The 24,072-nt window shown below is 44.1% G+C and overlaps 1 protein-coding gene across 5 annotated transcripts in view; it reads right to left on the bottom strand.

Annotated features, from left to right (window-relative positions):
• Positions 1-24,072, bottom strand: part of ELMO1 (engulfment and cell motility 1) — a 469,444-nt gene that overhangs the window by 155,215 nt on the left and 290,157 nt on the right. The gene's annotated exons all lie outside the window — the stretch shown is intronic.

The following is a 24,072-nucleotide window of genomic DNA, read 5'->3' as shown; positions in this document are numbered from 1 at the left end:
TATGTCACCTGGGGTGCTCAGGGCCCACCAGTGGGGGGAATCTTAGGCTCCATGACAGTTATAAACAACAGCGGTTAGTCCCCCTCATTCCATGCAAGAACCCATCTGGAGTGGCTCCCCAGAGAGAAGCTGGCACAGACTCTGCACAGAGGAGCAGCAGGAGAAAGCACAGCGAGTGCGGGCCACCGAGGAAGCACGTGCACAGGGCGACGAGCGGTGCAGGGCGAGGGCAGGTGTGTTTTCTCAGATGCAGTGGCACTGGAAGTAGACCCAAGGCTGGGCTGCAGCGAATTCACAGTTCCAAATGTGTTTTTCTTTCAGAACAATTTCCCAGTGGGGCTGACTTCAAATCCCGTGTATATTCAGACTCCAAACTCCATAAGCAATGTCTCTTGGAAGCCATTTAAACTTGAGTGAATTTGCCTGCAAGGGCTCCGTCAGAGGCTGGCTCGCGGTGGCTGAGGGATGAGAGAGGGACCCACAGTCCACTGCGCTTGCTTTCCAGGGCACCCCGGTGCAGTGAATGCTGCCTCCGCTCGAAGGGAAGGCGATAAAAATACTTGCCACCCACTTACCTCACAGGCACATGGCAGGGATGGATCATGGCCAGAGCGCTTTGAATTTGGGAAAAGGAAAGCGCTCTGTGAAAGCAAAGCTTTGTTTTTCATGAATGTTGGGTGAAAATGAAGCAAAAACAACACCTTGGACATGTGTTTAGGGGGGGCAAAACCCCACAGACACTAGATTACAATGTTGGAGCAAGTCAGCATTCTACAGTCAAGCCCTGAATGTCCCTTTCCAGGAAGCAGGGACCTAATGGCCCAGAGTGTGTGGGAATCTGTGGAGAAATGAGGCCAATGCCATGTCTTTGACAAAAGGGGTTTCTGATGAGAACACAGAATTTGAAAAAGAAATTGCAAGGCAAACTGTCCCATGATGAGGCACTGGGGGCAAAATACTGGAGGCCAAGGTAATGAGAAGGAATGGAGTCTTAAAAAGCCAGCAAGAGGGATGCGGGCCAGGTCCCCAGTAGGGGGTGGAGAAGAGGCAACCACACATTGATGGTTCTCTTTCTTTCTCCCTCCCTTCCCCTCGCTCTAAAAATAAATAAATAAAATCTTAATACAGACAACTGGACTTGAACAACAATAAAAAAATAAAAAATGCTAGGAAGAGAACACAAAGAGCATATGGAGAGAGCTGTGTCCAAGGCAGAAAGGGGTAGGCGGGTAGTCCAGGATCCTCAGTGATGCAGAAAAGGACAGTAGCAGATAAAGCAATGGTGTAAGCAGTGAATAGTTCTCTGACTTCAACTGACCACAGCACTAAGGAGAAGAAAGAAATTAGACCTTTAGAAGGCTTAAGTAACAGTCCATGCTCTGGTACAAAAGAGACATATGTTTTCTGGGTGAATTACTTCATTTCTCACAATCTCACACAGCTGAGAGAATCAAAGGAGAAAAAGATGTATAAAAAATACCTTCAAAGATGTTCTGGTTTTATAAAAATGTCAGGGATGAGGGTAGCTGAGCTGGGCTGAGCTCAGGGGAGGATGGAAAATCAGAAGGAAGTCCACAAAGGAGAGAGATGCATTTTTGGCTATAAATTTTCCCCTTTTTGAAATAGATACAAGACACTGGAGTTTGGAAAAAACACTTCTGAAAAAGATCTAGTGATCCAGAAGTGATATGACCAGGGGGGGTTGGACTTCCATGATAGAGAAATAGTCAACACAAATTTTCAACAAATGGAACATGGAAGAGAAGATAAACAGAGATCACTTAAAGGGCCTAAGTGTGCAGAAATTGTCGGAGGGCAAAGTGGCCGGTGTAAACGGGAAGCCGGGTCAAGGAAGGAAGGTGGTCAGTGGTGAGGAGTGAGGGCTTTGCTGGTGCGAAGTGCCAGTCGGGTCATGAGAGAAGAAAAGCTGGGTTTCTAATAAAATGATAGAAGGATGGTTTGAAAATTTATTTGTGGAATGTTCTGCATCCACTAGCTCACCTCCCAGCAAATGAAAAGGCAGCTCTCCATTTTCATGGAAAGGGAGGAGAACGTGCCATTTCATGTTTTACCAAAAGAAAATTTGCAACGAAGAGGGGAATGGGTTTGCAGCCAGCAGCTCCTGTGTGTGAGGTGGGAGACTCACATGTGTTTTTCTGTTGCTTTTAATAACCTTTAAAGTTGTTGTTTTTATTCCAGGTTGCTATTTATATTTGTATTTTTTCCACAATTCAGCCAGAAAAACTGATCAGCTATTCTTCCCTTGGGAGCCGGCCAATTCTGTCCCCACCACTGATAGCAGAGGACGCTGAACAGTCAGTGAGCCGCTGCCTGGGAAGACACAGGGTCTCCTATGGGGAGGACACAGTGAGTGGCACCGGGTATCGGGCCATCAGAGAGCCTGAGCCAGCTGGACACAGGTGTGCAGGCCCTGGCAAAGGACCCAATGACAAGACAAGTGAGGCCGACTCTGTCCTTGCGAAAATCCAGACAGGGAGAAGGAGGGAGAGACTAGTGGGAAGTAACCCTGTGGGACAGAAGCCACAGAAATCGGTCGTTAGCCTGGATCCCCCACCAATGCCAAACCCAAGTCCCAGAAGGCAGAAGAAGGCAAACTCGGGCCACTTTCCACGTACGTGAAAATAGACAAGAAAGTGGTCGTGGGAGCAACATTTTAGACTGCTGCTCCTCCCTCTCTCCACCCCTGTGATGTCCCAACTGACTCCCTAGCTTTCATGCAGAAAACAGAAACACTCACTAACTAGCCAAGTCACTTTCAAAGGGTTTTCGTTTGTATGTTCGTTCGTTTTTGCTTTAAGAGATCACCATGTTGTGAGTGAATGGATGATGCTGAATTGCACTCACAGATGCACTGGCTCATCTCTGGCTCAGGGTACGATTAATTTGGGCCCCTCAAGGTGTTCATATTGAAGAAAAGAACTGTGAGAATTACGAGAAAGTCAACCTCCTTGAAAGAAACTGACTGGAGGCTGCGATCAAGAATATAATATGTGTTTCCAGAAGGGACGGTCCCTGCTGATGGTCATATGATGCTTGGTGGACCTGCCTGCTCTGCTCACTGCCCCCTTATTCTCCCAGAAGATAATATTAACTGTCCTACATGGCCCTGTGCTTTTCTTTTTTCTTCTTCTTTTTTTTTTATTCTAGAAGGAATTTCTTTTCTTTTTTGACACTTTTTTCAATTACAGCTGACCTTCAATATTATATTAGTTTCAGGTAGACGGCAGTGATTAGACATTTATGTAATTTACAAAGTTATCTCCCTGATATTCCCAGTCCCCAGCTGGCCCCATACAAAGTAATTACAATATTATTGACTGCATTCCCTATGCTGTACTTTACATCCCTGTGACTATTTTCTGTAACTGCACATTTGTACTCCTTAATTTCCTCACCGTTCTCCACCAGCCCTCCAACCCCGCTCCCCTCTGGCAACCATCAGTCTGTTCTCTGTGTCTATGAGTCTGTTTCTGTTTTGTTGTTCACTTAGTCTGATTTTAGGTTCCACGCAGAAGTGGAGCCAGGCCCTGTGCTTCATCCATCAGGGAGCCACACAGAGATGGTCTCAAGGGAAGCAAAAGAAAAGGCGCCTGAGGCACCTGCCCTGGAAGTCTGCCCCCGCTGCCATGCCCCGGCTCCTGGCAACAATGTCTCTTATTTTAATAGAAACCTTGTGGAGGCAATGGAGTAATAAGTCCAGGCCAGTGACCCAAAGGATGCTCGTGATATTTTGGGATGGACTTTCTGGTCTCTCTTAACTCTTACCATTAAAATCGTTACTTTCTCTGGATATTCTAAGCTTCACAGATTTGAATTCTCAGCCACAGAGGCCAGAAATGAAAAGGCATGACAGGTTTCTTCCTTGGTGACATGTTTTTCTTCTAATATTACTTTTCCAAACTCAGGACACTCTGAGATTCATTTTTATTTTTCTTCAAAGGATTAGAAAAAGCTCTGTGCGAGGCTTAGTGAAGCCAGGGACTGCTGCTATAAATAAATTAGTTTGCAAGGACAGCCATGTGGGCTCACATAGGCTCACAGAATGGGTAGCCCTTCATGTCACTATTCATCAGCGGGTCAGATGGAGAGATTCCGACATGCCGCTGTCTGAGCTACAATGGTTTGTTTTGTTTCAAACTCTGATGTTCTTTCTATGATAAGAGCCCACATCCCTTGCTTCCTCCCAGAAGTTTCCTTGGCCCGCTGTCTGGGGGGCACGCAGAAGAGAAAGGTGGGTCCATTTCTACTCTAGCTGGATTCCCTCCACTCACCCAGAGTCCTTGCTCTGGGTCCAGCAGATGCGGGCAGACAAGGCAGTTCACAAACTATGTCTCAGCCCCTTTTGGCCGTAGAATCAGAGAGAAGATTCATCCCTGCAGTTTTATTTAATACTGACCCAGCAATGAGGGGAATTGAAATGTGGTGTCAGGCTATGCTGACTTTTCAAGGTCAAGAAGCACCATCATAAATAAATCGGAATTCTAAGGGCACAAAGACTACTCAACACCCTAGACGTAGAAATGGGAAGGCGGATGCAGCCCTGTGGTCCCTGTGCTCCTCAGATGGGAAGACTCCTCCTCCCACACTGAGTCCAACTGACTGTAGTTCAGCTTGTACCTAATTCTTCCGAGCTAGTGGCCATTGACACTTGTAACCCACATGATTTACTTGGATAAGTGAAGTATCTTACTTGACTTACTTCCTGACCTGCATTTATCACCTCTCCATACATGATCAATATACTGTTGATTTAAGATAAAATGTAGACTCCATTCCAGAATTATTAAAAACTGCAAAGACTTACAATTTTCATTTTACAAAGGAAAGATGTTGCATGATAAGGTTGCCCAGCAGAGCTTTCTATGGTAATAGAAATGTGTGTGGGCGTGTATGTGGGTGTGTGGGTGTGGCTACTGAGCAACTGGAATGTGGCTGGTAAAATAAAGGAACTGAACTTTTGAGTTTTGTTTGTTTTTATGTAATTCAAATGTAAACAGCCACAGGTAGCTCATAACTAACATACTGGACACTATGGTTTTTGAAAGGTGGATCATTCAATTTAGACATCTTCCACCAGAATAAAAGTACTCTCCAAGCCCTGAACTGAAGCCAACTAATAATTTAAGATCATTTTACTCATCAGTACCCCTTTGGCACAGGTTAAACAGGTGGCTTTGTGAAAGACGAGAGTAGCTGAGACACTGTACAAATAGTTCTTCTTTTCGAGAGAGCAATTTGTTGTTCTACTTACTTACCCATTCACTGGTTGATTTTTGTATGTGCACTCACTGGAGATCAAACTCACAACCTTGGGGTATCAGAATGACACTCTAACCAACTAAGCTATTCGACCAGGGCTATGCAAATATCAAGGGTTCTCGCATAGTAAGTCTTCCGATTCTCCACCAACAGACGTGAGCCCACACGGAAAGCATTCAGCATCATTATAACAAAAACATTAACTGATACAGAAATAGCAAACCTGTAAACACGAGGGCGCCTGGCTGCTATCAGCATGTGCCTGATGTGATAGGCAATAATCTAAGAGTGGCAACTGTCCCCTCCTCCCCAAGACAGGCCTGCACTGACAGTGGGCCCTGGAAGGAACAGAGCCAGTCACAGAGTGGAGGTAGTAGACATTTCTCACATGATGTCACCACTGCTCAGTGTATTTCTCTATCAGTAAAGGAGAACGAGGACATTATATAGCCCACCACATCAGCCAAAGCACAGTGGGCATAAGGAATAGAGGCTGTGCCTCCCTTATATTTATATCTTTCAGACCGTATGTAAGTCTAAAGGCTATTTGGGAACACGAAGTCGGGAAGGCCAGAGAAAAGCATAGCACGTATAATAGGAAATGTCAACATTCTGCACAGGAAAGGAAATAAGAAAAAGCAACTCTAGGTTTCTTGCCGTATGACCTTGGTTGTCCCTATAACATCTTAGGGGAAAGAAACAATGTGAAGATTAGTGTTACCATTTGCCATTTTATAGCCACAAGCCTGAAAACATGCAGGTCTTATTCATCATGGACAAGCTGCAGGCCCATAAAACATGCAAGGTGGAGTTCAAACATGAAGGTCTTTGCCCTGAAGATCCACTGTGGACTCCTGAGTTACCATCAGAATAGCAGTGGTCTCCATGGGGCAAAGGAATTGGCAAAGCGGGGAGGGGAGCATCCAAAAGGCTTCTATTTCCAGCTTAGAGATGACATACACACATTTATAAGGTTTGAATGTGTCTGTAGACAGACAGACAGATAGAAAGATACATGTTGTTTTATCTTTACCCAATTTCTCCCCCTCAAATCCTCAGAGGGAGGGAGGCATTATTTGAAAAGCACTGCAAAAAAGACAAAAGGGATGAATTTCTGACACGAGGTTAAAAGAAATACTGGCCAAAGAAAGGAGGGTAAAATATGAGCATCGAGCTATGCACAGCAGCGACCTTGGCCACCAGAACACACAAATTAATACACAGAGCAGCCACTCACCCTGGTCCACGTGCTGGACTAAACAGCTGTCGGTCGAGTTGCCCCAAAGTGGTCTCAGATGTTCCTCATTTTATTTTCTAGGCTGATGAAACACTTGTAGCTAATCACACTTTTGAAAATAAAGTGATTCGTGATTTATGTTTCACAAAATATGTAACTGCTTTCACATCTTCTTGATAGCTCTATTTTGTTCCAGAAGAGAGTTATATGTTCACAGGGACTTTGAGTTTTATATTTTATCTTCCATTTCACTGCAAATGCATACTCAGGGCTGGGGGCTCTTGTAAACCCAGTTTATCTGGGGCAGCATTGGAGGAACGCATCAGAAGTTTCCGCACTAACCCCATTTCCACTGCCAGATACGGACGCCTCTGAATCCCAGGCCGATTTCTTCCCTCCCCAAGTTTATCAGGAGGGGCTCGGTGGCCCAAGCCCAAAGCAGAGCTGCTCTGTTGCCCTGTTGGTGGTATCAAGATGACGGCCTAACGCCTGTGGGCCCAGCATGCTGCCATCTCAGGTAGTGATATACAGAAAGATGCAGGTGACATGGGGAGAGGCCAGAGCAAACCTATCACAAATGATCACAAGTTCAAATCTGAACTCTGAGATGTCCTTGTTCTGCTCTCTCGCACACCCAGTCCACTGCAATGGCCCAACACAGAGTGGTCTCTCGGGAGGTTCATGGGATGGAAAGGGGGCATGAGGTCAGAACCCAGGGAAATCTGAATGGAGCGTGGACGTCGGTTAGTGTTGGTCTCATTAATGGTAAGACACATAGCACACTGATGCAGAATGTTAGCAATAGCAAACCCTGGGTGCAGGGTCTACAGGAACTCTTTGCATGTTTCTGCAAATCTAAAACTGTACTAAAAATAAAGTTCACTGAGGAAAATGTCATGGGACCAGAGGCTGAAATTCCGCATTGTCTACTGGTGGCCCCCAAGTTAGGCATTTCTTTATTGCAAAATAACTTCTTTCTTTTGATAAGATGGTACATACAGTGTTTCAAGTAGCAAGAGTACAAAGCTGTTCTCAAAAGTGCTTTTTATTTCCTCGCTAACTGCTTTTGCTCTGCAGCAATTTCCCTGTCCTTTATTCTCTATTAAATCTTAAAAATACCACGTGTTTGAACTTGAGAGGAGGAAGAGTTATTTATATATTTATGTAGTGCCTCATCCCACAGAGGAATTAAGAAAAAAGGAAATAGTTATATAAAGTCTTCTTTCTCCTAAATTCCCTAAAATAGTCCAGGATTATGAAACAGTCTATATTTCCATGATAAAAAGTATATTTTCTGCAATACTTCAGAGTTAACAAAGCATATCCCCATCCATTATCATGCATTAGGTAGTTACTGTGAGGTCTAGAATTGTTCTTATTTTAGAGACAAGAAAAAAGAAATGAAGAAAAACCTCCCACGCCATGCAGGGCTGTCTGCTCCCTGCTGGCACCATGACCTCCACCACCCTGCTGGCGCTGGGGCCACCACTGTCACACAGAAGACAGCCTTCCATAGATTAAGCCCAGAGGAGCATCTTGTCAAACTCAAAATCAATCCTCAGTTAGAAATCATGGCATCGAACCTGGCACACACACCACCACCCCTCCCCCGCCCGCTTCCAAAACATAAATGTCAAGAGCTAGCTTGCTCTTTCGCTTGCTCTTTCGCTGTCGCCTAAAATATATTTTACCTGTCTCCTTTTAAAATATAGAGTATGTATAACTGCCTAGCAATTAGACACAATTTTAACGGACTAACTCAAGGTCAACCTTTGAAAGACAGAAAACTGTTTTCTAAACATAGTCACAAGACATCAGAACCATCCCAAATGACTCTTCCAGAAACATCACGCCTTCTTTGTATTTTCACCACAAGGAATCCCAAGACATCAGCACTTACTAATGTGAGAAAAAAAGGCCCAGGTCTCCGTTCAGCCACCTTGTTGGTGGAAAATGATAGCGTGTGAGCAACCCACTAGGAGCTGTCATCCAGGCTTCAGATCACCAAGGGAAGAACCCCGGTGCAACTGCTCTCATTATCACAGGGGTGTAGGTTGGATGCTTTGATATTGTATCATCATTGATGAATCAAGTGGGGGAATGAGAACGATGAAAACAAGACAAAACAAAAAAATCAAAGCATGAGACACATTAAAGACTGAGGCAAATGCCTGCACTTGACCCCAACACTCTGAAACTCATGGGGAGATCAAGGCCAAGACAACAATATGGACCTCATATGAGATTTTGATAGATCTAGAGGAAAGATCTTTGAGAGATCAAGGGCATTAGTTTCTGGAGCAAAATAATAGCTGATAGAAATTCACACTCTGGTTTCTTAAAGGGAACCTGGGCACCCTCTGAGCAACCCTAGCATAATGCACAGAGGCCTTTTCAGGATGTGCAGCTTGTGGGAGAGATGGGGGGATGCTGGAACACACTCACCGTGGGCTCACTAATGAAACAGAAATCCCCTGTCTACATGTACAAGACACAGAGTCCCCCATAAAGAAATAATGACTTTGGATCAATCACACATTGCACTTGACATAACAGCCTGCATATTCCGTCTTGGCTAGATGCTTCTTTAAGAAACAAGCAGAAAAGGAAAGTGCTGAGTCATATGAATGAACATCCAGAGGGGCAGCGTAAAGGGGGGATGCGTTTTTGCATCCAGCCTCTAGCACTTGGTCTATAAACCATGTTTGCTGAAAACGAATGACCTGGTATTTCACTTTATAGTTAACTGAACAAAATAACTTGTTGACACAGAAACAGCTCATTAATCAGCATACCTGCCTATCACAGAATTGTCTTCTCTCTATCTGATTTTTGCTGTCTTATACAAGTTTTTCAACAAACAACCAGGAGAGATGGTCTGGCCATAGAAGGGGGTCCATGTTCTGTAATGGACAAGAAGGCCCACTTGGCCCCAGTTCAGCTGGGTGTCTTTCAGCTTGTGAACCCCTGAGATGTACAAGGAATACAGAGTAGAACAAATAAATACCCAGTGAGGGGACGCAGCTATCCTTGAGGGACCAGGGCATTAACAATATTCAAGGGTCCTCCACTGGTTGGAAAACTCTGTCTGCCCCACAGCTGTGAACCCTGCTCGACAAGGTCATCCAGCCTGTTCCAGTTACGTGCCCCAAGCATAACCATGCCTGACCACCACGTACACATCTGAGCTGTTTCCAAGCTAAACAGAAACATACCCTGTATGTGAGTTTGAAGGACTTTCCTAAATAAAGTAGATGAACTTCAGTGCTTAAGCTTGAAGTATCCATCTGTCACCAAGAAGGCTTGCTGCATTCAACTGAGGCTCTCAGGGAAATGTCCCTAGGAAAGCGAGTCATACCATCCTTTTCTCTTCCCCTGTCCACTTCGTGAGGGAAAAGTGACTTTTAAAAAGCTATCTTAAAATATGAGACTCTTGCTTTCTTTGCTCAGCAGACAAGTCACTACCTTAAATAATTACTATAGCAGTTGATCTTAAAAGTCATTCTATTTTATCAGAAATCATTGATTTTGCCTTGAGGAGCTAAATCTTCACACCTTGAGATTTGTGACAGAAAGTGTTCCCGATTTAGGCCCGGGTTTCTCAGACTCAGTACTACTGACATTCGGGGCTACGTGCTTCTTTGTTGACAGTGGGCTCTCCCGAGCATGGAAGGATGCTTAGCAGCATCCCTGGCCTGCACTCACTGGACACCATTAGCGCCCCCCACAGGTTGTGACCACCAAAAATGTCTCCAGACATCATCAGATGTGCCCTGAGATACAAAACCAATCCTGGGCGAGAGCCACTGACATAGCCATCAACACCCAGCTGCAACATCATCAACAACAAAAACACCCACTTTATCATAATTACGGACTTACTACGTATATTTCTTTAAATTGTAAAAATAAAATCCATTTATCTGCATTGCAGTAATGGATTTCAATTCTTTTATAAGACAGCAAGTCTTATAAAAATAGTCTCCAGTGCACAAAAATCCACTGTTACCTGAGATGCTGAGAAGAGCCCTGACCCCGCGGTACCAGAGAGGGGAAGCCCGTGTCTGGCTTGCAGCTCACAAGCTAAAGAGATGAGCACAAGCACCTATATCTTTAAGGTGCTATAAAAAGACTTAGTTGCACATGTTTAAAAATATTTCATGAGACAATCATCAAAGTGATTCCTACCTAAGTCCTTGAGCATTTTTTTAATCCTCACCCAAGAATGTATTTACTGATCCGAGAGGGAGAGACAGAAAGAGAAACATTGACGTGAGAGAGAAACAGCATTGACTGGGGATCGAACCCGCAACCTTTCGGTGTACAGGATGATGTTCCAACCAACTGAGCCACCTGGCCAGGGCAGTCCTTTAATGTTTTCAAGGGGTTTTCACATGCATTGTCACTTTGGACTCACAGAGCCACTGTCTTTCATAAGATTTTTATAAATAGAACATAAGTAGTGACCTATTGGATAAGTTCGGTTGACCTCGAATAGCCTGTGTCCAAGGGCTTGGATCATATTCCTTGATGTGGGCACTTTTTTCCTCCTCCACGAATGTCGGAAGAGGATGGACGAGATTGTTCTCACAAGCCTCGTGGCCCTGATGTGGTCGGACAGACCTGCTGGGAAGCAAGCACTTCCTTGCTATTCTTCTTTAGCCCCTTGATTTATTCAAAACTGGCACGAGTTACAATTCTTCAATTTGTTTTGCACTTGCTTGCTCTGTTTCCCCATTGGAATGTCGGTGTTTAACATGGGGAACACCACATTTGTCTTGTTAACAGATAAACACTAAGCACCTACTGTACAACTGAGAACAGCTGGCACTCAGTGCATATATATTGAATGAGCTAGAAACATAAATGCAGGATCAGCATTGGGGTGGGGGTGGGGAAGCTTCCCACAACTTGAACACTCTCCCCAAGGGGTCCCTGGCTCAGCTGCCCAACAAGAATTCTCCTCTGATCACATCACCCCCCACCCCCATGGAAAGACCACTCTGATGCAGAAAGAATTCAGCCGGTAGCCTGTTTTCAGTAATTAAGACCTGGGACATGCTCAACAGCCTTTTTTTGTGCAAGTCTGCACTCCTATTTTAAAAGAACCAGAAGTGAGGATGCTAAAGGCGCAGGCCTGCCCTGCTTTCCTTGATGAGCTTGGGAATTCTGTCTGATTTCCAACCACACACTTGCAGAAGTGCATTAGCTGATTTGTTTCCAGCTTAGCCCAGAGAAGGGGTGAAGAGAGAGGAGCTTATTGAGGGAACACAATCAAGTCCATTTCTTTTAATAGTTTGGGGGGAAGAAACACATCCTGCAATGGTCAGATTTGCTCTCACAGGGATTCTCCGCGGCTCTGAACTTTCAAACTGAAGACTGAATTCTCCCCCACTGCCATGACCACCAAATCCTCCACTTCCAATGACCAGCAGTGCGTGGCGCTTTCTCTAAGCTATGGATCCTGCCAGAAGTTTTACATAAATTATCCCAGTTTCCCCCACAAAAACCCTAGGATGAGATCTTTCTTCTTAGGGATGAGGAAACTGAGATGCAAAAATATTGAATTGCTTGCCCAGGGCCAGCCTAGTATACACTGTAAGGTAGTGGGAATCTGAGCCCAAGACTTCTTGTCCTCAGTGCCTGGGCTGTTGGGGAATACCACCTTTTCACTATTAAAAAAAAATAACCGCTTTCCTGACATATAGTTTACCTACCCAAAACTTCACCCATTTATGAGTGATAAATTAATGTCTTTCAGTGTACTCACAGAGTTGCGCAACCCTCATCATAATACAGTTTTAGAACATTTTCTTTACCACAGAGTGAAACCTCACACCCACGAGCATTCACTCTCCATTCCCCGTGTGGTTTTAAAGCTTATTTTCCCACCTGCTATTTTCCTGGCCACTGAAAAAAATTTTGCTTTCCTTGATCAAATTTAAATTGAAAACCTCATCAATCAGCTGATGCTTGCTTCTCCACATGGGGCTTTCTCCTGGGTATCTGTCTTACTCTTTCCTCTAGGACATCTGGATCAGTCAAGAGCTTAGGTCAGCAGCCCTCATTCACAGGAAGCCACCCACTGGGGCCTCCCCTCAGAGTGACAGGGGTCCACCGTAAACTTTACTGAGAACGAAGATGCAAGACCTGTTTGGCAGGGATAAAAATGGAGCTCCCAGTCTTCCTTTTTTAGTACTTAACATAGCCTTGAATGGGGAGATGAAAAAAGAACCAGAAGTTATTGTGCCCCTACCATAACCCGAATGCCTTACAGCAACTCTACAAGGTAGTTACTATGACCTCTATCTGAACAAGCTAGACATGAAGTTCAGAGGCTGATTGACTTGAAGTGTTCTCATAATAGTCTCATCTGTGCTTCTGTAGAACAAAGTCAAATATTTATTGCTGGTGTTTGGCCTGTCAAACTGAGGTTAACTATCACCCAGGGAGACAATTTAACCATGCAAGGTGACACACAGGAGGGCCTAGGTTACTCATGAGCCTTGGACAGCACGGCCTGCCATGACGGTGCAGTTTCCCGTGGGAATTTTTTCGGTGGCATTTTCAGGTTCCTTCCTCTGGCCATTACACAGTGCTTGATTACATGTGGCTTTCCTTCAGAGTGGATGTAAATAGCATCAAAATGTTTGAAAGAACTGCAATGCTAAAAAAAGGCAGGGGGAGGCAGGTGAGAAACAAGCCTCTTCTACCTGGAATCTGTGAGCACACTGGCTGAGAATGGCACTAAAAGCTTTTCCTATGGACGCCAGGACACCTTAGTTTTGAGGGATATTTTACTCAGGAAAACACGTTCAAAGAGAATTATTTCATAAATGGGCTGCCTTTTCAGTGACTCTTCTCAATTTGTATAAGTTTTCTAAGATGAATAGTTCTAAACTCAAGCTTGACTGGGATGTTAAGAGACTTGTCTAAATTAATAATTTAGTATAAATTCTTTCACTCTCAAAGTTCTTCATGGGAAATATTATTTAATCACAAAACCTCATTGGATGGATCTTGAAGATTAACTGTTTCACTTGTTACATTTCCTGAAAACTGAATTTTTAAAGGGGTTATCCCTTTCTTCTAAACTCACATGTATTATGGAAAGTGTTTACTGACTGCATAATTGGGTATAGCACTGATATATTAATTATAACTTGTGAACTTTGAATAAACCCTTTCCTCAAGGAATTTTACCTCTAAAATCTGGCTATATAATTTATGAATCTTAAGTGTCTTGACTTCTGTGCAGTTTTTTATATAAGTTAATTATCATTAAATAACAAAGATTTTCAGGCTGCTCCTTCCATGTGCTCCATCCTCTTCTATTAGCAGTTCCTCTTCCTACTTTCAAGAGTTCCAACATCTTCTTGCTTGAGCTCAACCCCACCTGCCTATAGAGCAGAGCTCACAGGATCAGTCACTCCATGTCTGGGGAGACCCCCCCATGCAGGAGAATGGAAGTCCTTTCATTGCTTGTCCAATGGTGTCCTTCTCTTATCGTCAGAACATTACTCCCACTCTGTACAACCCAAGTTCGTCATATCCTAGCTTCGGTTCTCAAAACGTTCTATCAAGTTTTCCTGGGGTGACACCCACTCAAGGCTCTTCACTTCCATGCAAAGCCACGTTAGTGTAAAGAACTGGTATCTGTAGCCACCCAAAACTGTGCTTTGTATGAAGGAGAGATACCAAAAGTGTACAGAAAAATATAGTCATTTTTATATTTAGTTTATCAGCGTCCTCATCAAACCCTGAACGCCCTCTTCCTCAGCCAGATTTCTATCTCACCCAATATTTGCCTTCATGTCTAAGTCTACTCAGAATCATTGAATATATACTGTGAGATGACTTTGCAAGTAATAAGAAGTGTCATGGTTTGACAGGTCAAGAAGGATCTATAAATATCATGTTCTACCTACTGCATCTGCCTACCCAAATCTAAAATCCATGGCATAACTTATCCTCCAGAGTTCATCATCATTCACCTCCCTGAGAGGCCGGAGGAGTAGGGTCAAAGCAGTCTGGGTGCAGGCTGTAGAGCAGAAAGGCTTGATGTAAGGATGTGATCTGCATGGAACCATAATTGAAAGGCATATCTACAAGCCAGAGGCAAAACCCTGAGATATTTCAGGGTCCGGTGATGGGATAAAGCAAAGGTTAGACTGCAAGGGAGGAGCCTAAAAGCAGCTGCCTCAATTCAGCACCACGGAGAGCATGAGCCACAGCCATGACCAGAATCCCCTCAAACCAAGGTTCCCTATTGACTATTACCTAGTCTCCTCCATAGAGAGAGCCTGGACCCAGTGTCTGTGGTTTATGGAATGTTCAACACATGTCTTGGAGGCAGGCGGGTGTCAAGTAGAAATATCCCAGTTCTCCATTCTTCTATCCTTGGAGGTACTTTGTCAGAATATTCCTTTAAGGCCCTGCATTTCTAGGCATGGGGGAAATGGTTTTTTTTCATTTTTCCTTTATTTTTATTATTGACACTATTACAGATGTCCTCATTTTCCACCCCTTTGCCTACCTCCACCCAGCCCCTGTCCTTCCCGCCTCTGGCCATTGCCACACTGTTATCCATATCCATGGTTTATGCATATGTGATCTTTGGCTAATCTCTTCACCTCCTTTCATCCAGTCCCCCTCTTCCCTCTGACAGCTGTCAGTGTGTTCCATACATCCATGACCCTGTTTCTATTTTGTTCATCAGTTTGTTTTAAAAAATGCCTTAATTAATAACAACCACAAAAGACCGTTGTGTAATTTTGGTGAGACCAGCAGCAGCGCCTTACCGCTCTTAAGAAGACCTCCACATGTTCAACCACAGCAGCAAAAAGAACTGCTGCCTAGTTTGCTAAAACTTCCACACTCATTGGCTCCGGTTTACCCCTAGAGGTTTATGCAGTGAGTCAAATACATTTTTACTCGACAATCCTTGAAATACTTAAAGAAAGGTAATGTGTCTCTTAGCCCTCTCTGCTCAAGGCTAATTAATCATACCCCACTTCTTCCACTGTTGCCTAAAGGCATCATTACTTTTTATATCTGTGCTTTTGTTTGACAAAGACCATCTTAAAACATGTACCGCGGAATTTCTCCTCGTATTCCAGGCCTGGTCTGAAGCAAGTGTATTTATCAGGGAACTATTAGCTCTCTGCTTGCATCTGGAAACTATTTCTGTGAGTACAGCCTGAGAGGCCACTGGGTTTGCTTAACAACCACTTACCATGAGCTTAGACTGACACCGTCATCGACTAAAATGGTCAGGTCCTTTAGCCAGAGTTCCAGATCAAAGTCTCTTCAGTTTTAAACTTGAACAATTGATTTCTAAAAATCTAAGGGCAGAATTTTATCCAAGCCAAATGTATCTGGATATCGGCCCCATGGTTCAGCCTATTGGGAAATCTAAATGTCTTTAACGATAACATGATCCACTTGATTTGAGCATTCTAAAAAGTCTGACAAGGATGGCTTGCATGCTTTTATTCAGATTATAGATTCCAATCTTTAAAAAGATACAGCATAGGACAAACTCATGCCTCCTCCAAGAACATGGTTCTAGGAAATCCTTCATATATGCTCTCATGCTAGAAACCAGATATACCAAATCTGGAGCCTAATTTACCATGTTAATACTTATGAGAGAGAAAAAGTAATTTTTGGTAGAAATTAAATTTAGGAAACCCAAAATGGCTGCAAGCATTTGATATTTTCTTCTGTAAAACCAGAAACCAAAGATTTTTCAATAATCCATTTAATTTTTGTCAGTAATAATATTTTTTAAAATCTACTTTTAAAGATTGTGAAAATAAGAACATTCACCCTCAGCCCCTTGGCATACACTGATTAACTGCCTGCCAGGAAGATGCATAAGAAATTACCTCTAGTTTTAAATATCTGAGAAGAGGAGAGAATTGGTTATGGGCATAAAAACTACTCTGCAAGGGAGTGAGACCCTACTGTAAATTAATATACAAAACTCCAAGGGGCCACTTTTACATTGAGCTTAGTAATAACAGGCAAAATGTGATAATAATTTATTAAGTACTTTAAGGAAACCTTACAGGGTACTGTGAAAAAAATAAAAATTTAATATCTTGTATAGTCTCAATTCAAGTTAAATTTAAGAACTTTTATCCATTCAAATTATGCTCAATGTATCTGGGGAATTTGCATAATATGTAATATTTTATAGAATCATAAGATTCTAAGATGGGCAGTAAGTTGATTCAACCCCTTGCAAACAGTAAGCAATGCTTATGTTAATTCAGAGGAAGGCAGCACTGGGTCACAATCTCCAGTTTCTGGCACCTCTCCCATCTTCGCTGAAAACCTGCTAAAAAATTTCAGTCCCATCGCCTATAAATGTGAAACAGACAAGCTTCTTTCATTCGAACATCCTTCCAGGCATTCATGCACATATTAGCATATGCACTGCATTTCTTGTCTTAGCAATAATGCTACTGCTGACAAATAACAGGGCTGAGCCTATTCCATCTCCTGGGAGTAGATTCCGAAGGAGCTTATCACTGAACTTCCCCATGACACCCATGTCTCTCTGTCACCCAGAACAAAAGCCGCTGTGCCTCCTCCTAAACATACAACACCGACCATTATGTGGAGTATGAGAAAATGGTTCCTGTGACCAGTGGACAAATCCACAGAGACAGTAACTAGAAACAAAGAGCCGGAGTGTCTATGGAAAATCTTGTCCAAACAGAAAGCATCAGAGTATATACCACAAAACAACATGGGTTTGAAAGAGTTGGTGAACTCCACCTCTGCAATTTACCAGGTTCATTTCCCTTTCTGAGCCTCACTTTCTTCACCTTTTGGCAATTGATACTATAGAAGAAACCAAACAAAGACTCTTCGGCCTATAAGTCCACAGATTTAAGAATTTCAGGTACGTATGTAAGCCCAGAATTAAAGCTTCGGCAGTCAAGATACGTACTGCCTCTGCAGACTCACTGTCCAGATATCCTCCAAAGAACCAACAAAATTTGGTTACCCACCATCCTTTTGTACGATCTGCCCCTTCAGACTTGTGAATCAATTGTTCAAGGGGGTGTTAGATGTAGCCCTCCTTCAAGTGGAATCTCCCATTGGTCCTGTCTCCTGTGACTCTGAAGGTAAGAAACTTTCTGAGAACTGTTCCTGCTCAACACATCTGTATTAATTCTTATGGGTCCTACTGTGCCCACACTATACTACTGCATGTGGTTGAGCAGCACTGAACCCTAGGGGGCGCCATACTCACCGCAGGCGCTGTGAATAACATGCCCTGTACTTGGCAAGTACCCAACCACACACGGTGGGCTCTCACAGCCTTTCTCAGGGGGAATGCCTGTCCATAGCCTCAGCTGACGGGGAAGCCCTAGGTTTTCACCTTTGATTCCACATAACCCATTAAGTTTTAACATTGATTGTAACCTTAATGAGAAATCAATTAATCACAAAGTATTTAGTAACCATTGATGCTTTGAAAGGAACAAGAGAAATGTAAAAGCACAATCTTGCCCAGAAAGAAGTTATAATTTATAACAGTCTTGTTTCCCCTCAATATTTCAGGAAGATCTTAGTGGTAATAAAACATGTGGGTGACTTCTTACACTTTGGAGGAAAGGTGATTTATGAACGTGAGCTATTTTTATTGGCAATAGAGCTCTGGCCTGCTCTTGGTGAGGTCAGGATACCCCAGAGGAAAGAAGGGCAGTAATTAAAAAGCATTAGCAGCTGCACTTACTTCTAAGAGACTTTGGTGACAGGAGCACCAGGCCAGGGCAAGCAGGAGCCACTTGTCCCACATAAGTTCACAGCCGAACTAATTCTGGGGGCACTACTCTTCAGAATTCCTGCTGAGACCACCCTGATGGGGCCACTCGCAGCTCCTGTGAACAAGCTGAAAGCAAACTGTCACCCATCAGATGGAGTCCCAGTGTCTGCAAGGACACAAAACAGGACACTGCCCACCGACAGGGTCTATTTAACCTGTCAGTTTTCAGATGCAGAAAGCTCTCAGGAAAGGGTCCACAAAAGAGATGCTTTCACGGCCATTATTCTTTGCAAGGCCTTTGTCCATCCACCTTGCAGATGCCTCCAAAATACACAGACATTTTCCTAGCCCAGTAACACCCCCCGAGCTGGGCAAACTCAGAGCATTATCGGAGGAGGGGAGGCTAGTCTTAGTGTCTGCACACACAATTGCACACGCACACCCATGCACCGCATGTGCACTTGTGCACACGCCTGTGGGTACATGTGTATACACACGTACACATGTGCCCATAATGAGCTGCTTTCTGTGTCTATTGATGAGAGCACTTCACATTTATGACCTTCATCTAAAACACAGAGTTTGGGGGAGTCTGGATTATTTGGGGCCTTTTGGGAACTAGCAAACATTTACTCTTACATTTGGGAACTGACATAACGTTATCAACTTTCCAGTGCATCCATTAAAACCATTTAAAAATTTCACTATTGCTACGAGCACCGTTTCATAAAGAGAAGACATTTTTAACCCTAAAGAAGTTGACAGAACACCGATACAGAAAGAAAATCTTTGTTCTTTAGCATTGCACAAGACAGAAGGCAACTTTACCACGCACACGCACTCACGTGCAAACACATCACACAGTGTATGCCACTGGCTGTGAATGGGGGGAAATTCTGATCCAGCCCCCAGGATCCACTGTCCACAACTCCTGAACTCCCTTATGCTGAGATCCCTAGCGTTCTCCCTTTCTTGGATTCTGTGGGGCCAATTTCATGAAAACATTAACTTCTCCAATGAGTATCACTCAAATGAAAGCAACAGGGGTGCAAGTTTTTCTTTAAAATCTCCCCCTCTTGTGGAAAAGTTTTTAGCTGGTTCATCTTATTTTCACTGTAGATTTTAAATTTACTTAAAAAAAAAAACAGAGAGGTGCAGAGCTATGTGGCAGCCACTCTTCCTCCTTCTGTCTTCGAGGGCACTCCCACATGACTCTGCTCTTTCCTGCCTCATCGGGGGAGGGGTGCACTAGCCACAGAGGGGTGGGAATAGAGTGAGGAAGAAGAGTCCTGCCCAGCCTTGGTCAGACTGCGGGGAGGAACAGATGGAAAGTGACACTGTGTATGAGTCATGGTATATAAATCATTTCTTCATGTTCAGCAAAGGATAAACTCCTTCTGCTTATTAAGGTGTGATGTGACCTCAACTTTAGGGAACCACCTAGAGGCCCCCCTGGGGCAGTCCCCCAGGGTCAGGAGAGTCTCCAAGTACTGAGTGCATCTGAAGACACCTCTAGGAATCCAACAGGAGCAGATTCCATGTGGGCACCAGCCCCATCCAGCAATACTTGGTGAAGGATCCCTCAAAGATGGTGAACTATTCGGAGAGTCCAGAGGTAGCTATTTGATTTCCTCCAAACCCAGAAAGGATTTCTCAGAGATTTCTGGAATGCATAGTAGGTTGCTTCCATTCTTGGAGGACCGTGGGGAGAAGCCTATGCCAGTCAGATACAGCACCGCTGTGTGTGAGGCATCCTGTTGGCCTGGCATGGGCCACCAGAGTCGCCCAGGTACCTGATGTGTCCCTGAGGCTAGCGTCTCAGAAGACAGCAGATGCTGGAATCTCTTCCAGGGTCCCCTGAACCACCTGGGGCAGAGGTGTGGGGAAATAACCCCTTTTTATTCTCCATATTGATTGATTCCTTTAATGAACCCAAGGAGCTACGTCAGATCTGCCCAGGGCAACCTGCAATCAGTGGGAGGCTTTTCCAGGCAGATGTTCTGTAAAGCAGGGAGCCCAGCAAGCCAGCCTCTTGCAGTGCCTGTCATGAGCAGTGGCTTAAAATTACTTTAAGGCAGGAACTTGAGCTTGGGGTCAATCCATCACCCCTTGGCACAGGGAACACCGTAAAAACCAGGTAACTTCTCCTTGCCTAAAACTAACACTAGGTGTGTCCACCTTTTGGTATAGAGCAGAAGATATTGCATGGCTATTTATTAGGTCTTCTAGTCCCTCTTCATTGCGTGGCAGAAGCCATTTCTGTGCTCCACTGCTTTTCTCCACCGCCATCAATAGTGTCTCACAGAGCCCCAAATGACTCGCTATTATGATAATCATTAGGAATTATTTCTAACTGGCAAGGAAATTAAGCCTTTAACTCCCATGTAAGGAGATGGGCCTTTGGAGTTGTTGAAGGAGCCCTAGCTCACACAGCTCAGTTCTAGGCAGGTTTCTTTTTTTTTCTCTTCACTACCCTTTGTCTCTAAAATGTTCCCCCATGAGACCCTGATGGCACCAGCACAACAATGGTAACAATGGCTCCCATTTTCTCATTAGTCCCCTATGGCTCCAAATGACGCGTCTGAGCTAGAAATGGAGAAAAGACAAATGAATGATGAATAAGTCAGTTGCCCAAGGGCAGGCACAGCCTGGTGCCAGGCCACCTGTTGGCATCTCCACTGTAACATTAGTCACCCTTTGAGATTTGTGACACCACTGCAGGCAGAGGATGGGAACAAGGAAAGGTGGGCAGAAGGAAAGATGTGCACTGGACACCTGCTATGGATGAGACCCTCTGTGAGGAGCTGTTCTGTGATCGCTTTTGACCTTCGTGACAATCCCATGTGATGAGAATCACTATACCCCTGCCTCTAAAGGCCAGGGCAGAAGGGCTTCTGGAAGAACTCGTCCAAGGTCACAAGCCAGCAAGAGTTTGTAAAGCAGGGATTTCACCACCTGATTCAAACCCAGGTGCAGAGGAAGCGACAGAAATGTCTGTAATTTGGCACAGCCCCTTTGCAAAATTCTAGATGAACCCAAACGTGAGAACTCCACTCAACAATTCCTTTGTGTTACACAGCCCTAAGAATGTTGGATCACTGGCTTTTCATTTCCTTTACAGTATAACTAAACAGAGTAAATACCTTAACTTGTCAACCATGTGGGTTAAAGTTCCAAGTCACCGGGCTCCAGCCCAGTCTGGTGGTGGGCTGGGGACCAGGAAAGCTCAGGAGCATCCTGCCCTGGGAGGATCCCCAGCCTGAGATTCACATCCAAGTACACATCTGAATGGCTATTTTGGTCAATGGCTGGTTTGGATTTTACAGATTTGTTTATTGTTTTTATTTTGTTTTTGGAGACTGGATGTCTGCCGTACTACCAGGTTTGCTTTGGGATGTTTCCCCCTAAGTAAATGCCCACCATTTACTATCAGGAGATATTCACAGAGAGGTAGCCTTCCTTCAAAGCACTAGACACACCTAAATGCGTTCATCTCCCTCATGCAAACACACATGTTCTGCAGAGAAACCTCGTCTCTGTCCTAGTACAGCAAGCCTAACAACTGGTGAAGAAGTGACTCCCGCCCAGAATTCAGGCCTGTGGGGAAGCACTTATTGGCCCAACTGCCTCCCTTCCTCCGTCCCTCCCCTTCCCCTTTCCTGCCTATCTCCCCCTCCCTCCCTATCTTCCTCCCTCTCTCCATCCCTCCCACAGTGCTTTCTTGCCACCACATACAGAACAGCCCCTCAGTTAGACTTGTGGAAAGCAGACAGAACACTCAGGCAGTGGTCTTCAAGGAGGGCACCTGTAAGCAGCCCATAAATGAATAAAGTCATTTAGCCAAGGGTGACTTAAGAATGTTGTACTTTGTTCGTCATTTGACTACAAGCATGGACTATTTTAAATGAAAATTAAAAAGAAATAAAGTATGTAAGAATAAGAGTACTGGAAGATATAAATGCTCATGGGACTTTATGACTCAAACACTTAGATTTCTTACCAACCTTGCAAGTGCCCACGTTTTAATATTTTTCAATCAGAGTTTTATTCTTTGAATCCTTAATATCCTGTAGCTTCTATCAAATCCTAGGTCTTAGATTCCTCTTTTAACAAAAATTTTTAAAAATCACATTGAAAAGCAACTCATGCTTTTGGATGAAAATAAACCCCGACTAGGTTATATTTCATTCTATGAAAAGTGTTCAGCCTTCAACCTACAGAATCCTAGTTGACAGAGCAGCATCCTGTAATTACCCCTAAAGGCAATTTCATTTGATAATATATTCACCACCATGCATAATTTACATAATGCCTCACAATTATGCATTCATATGCAAATGTTAGGCTAAAGATTACATGGCCTAGTCATACAATGCAAAGTCCTTCTTTGACAACCACACTCCACGAGAATATAGATATCTAACCCACAAGGCCTCTCAATTTCAGCACAGAGTGATCATGGTGGCCAAGAAGGAAGGTGAACGCGCACGACTTATCACAGTACACAGAGCTGTGTACGTACACCGAACTGTTGCTGTGCTGTCTGGACGGCAGGCTGCGCACCCCAGCTGCGAGTCCGGACACTGCTTTCTATCTTTCCACGAGGGCCTCCATGAGGTTAGAGAGTCTGGGAAACACTAGCTGCACTCAAAGGCGGGGAGTCAAGATTAGACACAGGCTCCCTTTTGACATGAATGCCCATGGAAATAACTCGCTGGGATTGTGACGCTCCAATACCAGATAAACTTGCCCATGAATTCAGTCCTTCTCCTGTCCCCAACGATAATCTGTCCAGAAAGGGAAGAAGAAATGTAAGTGGGAAAAGGAAGGCTGACCTATGACACTATAGCATCACTGTTGATGTGTGTTAAATGTACCAACACCAAGACAACTCAGTGACTGTTCCCATAGCAACCACAGCTCACCTCCTGGACCTGGTAAATTAAGTTACGAAAAGTAATTCTACTCAGAGCACCAGGAAACACTGCCCCAAAGCAAGGAGTACCGTGGTTTGGTCACGTTTGATATTAGCGAGGAGCCAGATCTCCCCAAGATGAGGTCCAGGGGAAATAAGACTCACACCTGTAACTCACAATGGGGTACTGCTCAGGAAGGGAAATGTCTCCTTCCACTGGGCCCACCTGAGCAGGTTCAGCGTCTGCAGGCCCAGGGATTCCAGAGGCATCGAAGAGAACAGGTGGGTACCCTGTTCCTACGCACTAAGGTACGGGAGGAGATTCTGTACAAGCCACCCAGTGAGAAAAGGAACCGTAATATGTACAGTAACTTAGAAACTTAGATCATTATGAGTGCCAATTCTCGATGGGTTTCCATGAAAGCCCGAGAGAGAAAAGGGGGCAGGGATCTAAAACTTGGTTTGAAGGTCAAGGCTTCCGGTTTTAGGAGATTGTCAATGCAATTGATGATGTTCACACCTGGATGCTGAATTACCTGAAGAGAGGTGAAGAACACATTTTAAGTCAATAAGTAGCTTTTGGTGAATAACTAAACTTTGACTAATATTGATCCAATTAGGGTTTCTTAGGTATGACAGTACGCATTCTAATAAGGAATCTAAATCTTTAAAGGAGGTACTAATAAAAGGCCCTATATTGAGTACCAATTGAAGTTTTAAAAAAATTAGTGTCCTCTCCCCTTCTCTGAGAAATACAATAAATGAGGATAGTAAGTGGAGGACTACCAAATCACCAACAGGTATCACCTGTGTCAAAGGTCCCTCAGACAAAGATGTCAAATAACGTGTAATTTA

The sequence above is a fragment of the Artibeus jamaicensis genome, unplaced genomic scaffold, assembly GCF_021234435.1.
Source record: "Artibeus jamaicensis isolate MK-2021 breed Jamaican fruit bat unplaced genomic scaffold, CSHL_Jam_final contig_1016, whole genome shotgun sequence".
In the NCBI taxonomy this organism is placed as follows: Eukaryota; Metazoa; Chordata; class Mammalia; order Chiroptera; family Phyllostomidae; genus Artibeus; species Artibeus jamaicensis.
Note: the sequence above shows the minus strand (reverse complement) of the source record. Positions and strands in the feature narration are given on the sequence as shown.